The sequence below is a fragment of the Cyprinus carpio genome, chromosome A15, assembly GCF_018340385.1.
Source record: "Cyprinus carpio isolate SPL01 chromosome A15, ASM1834038v1, whole genome shotgun sequence".
Classification (NCBI taxonomy): Eukaryota; Metazoa; Chordata; class Actinopteri; order Cypriniformes; family Cyprinidae; genus Cyprinus; species Cyprinus carpio.
In genome coordinates, this window is record NC_056586.1 from 23698346 (window position 1) to 23702903 (window position 4558).

A 4558-nucleotide genomic window follows, 5' to 3' on the forward strand; every position below is an offset into this window, starting at 1 on the left:
CTTTGAGAGAACCTTGCCAGAACGTTCTCACAACTTTCACTAACGTTTTTTTAAAAGTTATATAATTTAGGGCAAAATGTTCTTAAAGTAATGTTTATGGAACCTTTAAATCACGACAAGAAAATTGGAAATTTTTATGTTAAAAAAATAAAATAAATAAATAAAAGAGTTCAAATAATGTTACATTTTGTGTCTATACAGATACAGAACTGACTTTGTAACACTAACCCATCTTGAGAAATATTCAAAACTGTGAATCTGTTCTGATTTGTTGTGCCGCTCAGTAACTATATGCAAATGATATTGTGCAAAAATCTGCAAATGTTTCACAGCAATAAAAAAACAAAAAAAAGCCTGCTGACAGACAGATCAGTGATGGTTCAGTCCTAACAGGTTGGTTGGTTTACATGTTCCTGCAAATCTCTGTGATTTTACTGAGCGTTGTATTCTATGCTACATTATGTTATATTTTTCAAGTCGTCTTGAACTTTCCCAGATTTTTTTGCTAAATTAATTTATTTGCTCTTTATATGTTGTCTGCAGGCTGTGTCTGTTTGCATATGCAGTGACTCACTGATGAAGCTGTAGGAACATTTTCATGCTTTGAGAAGAAAGCCATTTACTGAATGCAGCACTGTTTATTTGCCGTCAAAGTATGAAGGGTTGATCTCTTCTTGGGATATCAGGACATGTTGAGGCAGAAAACTCTTTCTTTAAAATTTTATCTCTTTTATCATAGATGTACAAACGCTACATGTGCAACAGGAAGAATAAAATGCATTAAAGCGAAATGACAAGATGACAATGAAAGTTAGCGGAAAAATGTCCCTCAGGCCATTCAAGAGTTTGTTTCTTTATCAGGTTTGTAGAAATGTAGCAGCTGATAAAAATGTCACAATAATCCACAAGTAATCCCATGAAGAAACAAACTTTGTGCCTCTGTGTATTTGGCTATTATGTTTGTTTAATATATTTTGAATATGAAAATGAAATTCACAACCATCAGACCTGCATAGGACTCACATGGCTTGATGCGGGTGTTTTGGTGAAGCTCTGGTCGAGTAAATGAGCTATGACTCTCATGTCCTTGTTGGCGGCCCTTCATTGCACGTAAAAAACGTATTCCAAGTTGTTTGGGATAAAAGCATTTAGCATTTTCAAGGGGATACCAGGACATACTATAGTATGTAGTCATTCACATCAATTTAAAATGTGCTTGTTTAGTCTAGCAGTGCAATTTTGGTTTAGCTTCCAAAAGGTTTCTTTTAAAAAACATAAACAAAACATTAAAAGCATGAACTAAAATAAAGTTGCCTTGGCGACTAACAGAAATACATTTAAACTGAAGCACAACAGTTCCCTTTCAGTCGGTCACTCTTGACGTCACGTCGGATGACCGACGAATTGGGATCTCGCTTAGAGAGACCAATCTACTTCGAGTGTAAACTAAACAAGCCAATGCAGATTATTGCATCCAGCTGCTGCTGATCACAGCGTGAGCATAAAAAGGCAGCAGGTGCAGTGCATATTCAGCTTTTCACTTTGGAGCCGAGCGATCACATTGTTCTGCTCCTGACTACTCTACTGAGAGAAGAAGACTGAACGAGTTTAGCATGCTCTTTGAGAGCTCTTCGTGTTGGTGGTGGCGCTGGCAGGCCACCCCACCTGTCCGGGCCCCCGTCAAACCTGGTGGTGAGCAGAAAAGCAAGAGGCCCCAGGACGGGCGTCCCAGAGAGGGAGGAAGCTACTCATGGGGGATAGTGAAGGCACTCCCGGAGGGGGGCCGGGTGGAGAATCAGGAAAATCTTGACGAGAGAGCGGTTTTCTCTGTCCCTGGGTCCAAGAAGGGTACGGAGAGTCGCGGACGGACCAACACCGGACCACACTCATCCTCCTCCTTCGCAAGCCGGCAGCAGTGGGCAGTTCGAGAGCATCAACAAAGGCACTACTCATGCACCCTCTGCCAACCTGTGGAACCAGGTAAGCATTGCACCGCACACTCAGACCCCTCTTCGGTCTGCTCACAGGCCACCCAAGTTGGGTCCCTGCGTTCCACCTTGCTGCCCCACTGCGGGTATGTTGGTGGTTCCGTTGGTCCTGCTTGCACGGTATCTGGGCACCTGGCTAGTGCAACCCAGCCTGTCTCGCTGGCTTCTGCGGACCATCAGCCTCGGCTATGTGATTCAGTCCCCCCAAGTTCAGTGGCATCTGCTTCACAACAGTGAAGGCGGCCGATGCTCCTGTCTTGCGTGCGGAGATCGCAGTCCTACAGGCAAAGGATGCGATAGAGGACCCTCCAGCCGATATGAAGAGCCCCTACTTCATTGTACCCAAGAAAGGTGGTGGGTTACGACCAATCTTGGACCTGCTTGTCTTGAACTGGGCCCTTCAAGATGTTGATGCAGGAACGCTTCTTCGGGTGCATCCGTCCCCAACATGGATTTGCAGTGATCGACCTGACGGACTCGTACTTCATGTGTCCAACCTTCAGAACCACAGGCCATTGCTCATTTGATGAATCCGTTAGAACCAGTAGAGGGCTGGGTTCCATATGTAAGACCTAAGTGGATCCCATATGTGTAAAGTCGGTACACGGTATAGCCTCAGAGCCCGTGTTTCCCCAGCAGACTTCTGCCACTTCCAAGAGGTTTACAATCACCTCCAATTTTCCATATAAACCTAAATGGATATTCATGTGTATTTGCTTCCGAAACCTCCTTCAGGATGGATGGGGCATCCGCAGCATCCCTGTTCCAAGTGGAACGGATACGTTTTCCCAGTGTTATCCAGTCTTACTGAGTGGGTCGTGCATATAGCAGCAGTAGCTGGTCTTCTTGTGGTAAGCCCTGGCCTGCGCAAAAAAGTAGGGGTGCAGGAGGCTTCTACAGGACACTGGAAGGCACAGAATTTATGGCCCTTTTGTAGGGATCCCAATTCGTCGGTCATCCGACGTGACGTCTCCGTTCCCTCCTTCAGGGAACAAGGGTTACCATACATAATAGAAATGTTACTGACTGTAAATAAATTGAAACTAAATCTAAACTAAAACTGAAAATTAATAAGAATAAATAAAACCTTAGTATTAGCGAAAAATAAAAAAAATTATTATAAAAATCAAAATGTCAAAAGCATGTAACAGTTAAAAACCAAAAAAAATAATTATTATTTATTTAACTGCAATTAACTGAAATAAGTTAATAAATAAATATGAAGGTAAATTACAAAAACTAAAAAAAAAAAATAAAAAAATAAAAATAATTAAAAATATAAAAAAAAAAAAAAAAATTTACAAAAAATCCACAAAATCACAAAAAACTAAAAAAAATACAAAAAATTAAAAAAAAAAATAAAAGTATAAAAAAAACTCAAAAATAACAACAAAAGCTAAATAAAACTATAATAGTATATAAATAATTCAAAAATAACACTGACTAGTTTCTGTATATAAAAAGGTTTACAAATAATTCAAATTTGAATTAAAATTTAGATTACAGAAGATATACGTTTCCAGTCATTCGTGATTTACTGGATAAGGGTTAAGTATAAGGATTTTTAAAAAAAAATTTTACTCGTCAGTATATTACAATTTCTACCAGATAAAATGTTTTAGAGCCTAACATAACTAGTAAAATTTATATTCATTAAAATAAGGAATATCTTGATTGTGCTTTTCGTGCTGGTTTTGTTTATATTAAATCTTCCCTGGTTAAGATTCCATGTTTTAGTAGCTAAACGTGACCTTGATCTTGTTGTGTTGATCCTGCAGGTGTCATGGTCCTCCTGCTCCAGCTGCAGTTTGGCCAAACCAAACCCATCGACTTCATCTGTGACCCAGAGGTGAGGAGACGCATGGATGTTACGGAGGTGCTGGAGCCGCTCATGGTACACGCATGCATGCTTTAACACGTGACATATGTGGCGGTCAAAGCCTGTACAGATACACAGTAAAACCCTGCTGTTACAGACGCACTGCTTAGACCAGCTGCCGTCAGCCGTTCTGCGGCCGTGTATCAGGATAAACATGGTAGCATGGAAACAGACGTCAGTGAGTACAGCTCCTTAATCTAACAAATCTCGAAACATAAGAAAAACATTGTCATTGACTGAAATAAAGTCAAATGTAAAAATACTTTTTATTTTATTAAAATTATTTCAGCTAAATGAAAAGTAAAACATTTTTATTAGCTGAAATAAAGTAAAATGTTTAAAAATATTTTTATTATTTTATTTTATTGCAAAGGCATTTTTATTTAAATGAATGTAATGCTAGATATTATTGCTGATTTGTAAAAACATTTTTATTCATAAAACATTTTTATTAGCTAAAATAAGTAATGCTAGACTAAAACTAGAACCATAAAACATTTTTATTAGCTGAAATAAAGTAAAATGTTTAAAAATATTTTTATTATTTTATTTTATTGCAAAGGCAAAAACAATAAAAATAAATTAAAGACAAAAACTAGAAGCAAACAATAAAACATTTTCATTAGCTGAAATAAAGTAAAATGTTTAAAAAAAAAAATTTATATTTTATTGCAAAGGCGTTTTTATTTAA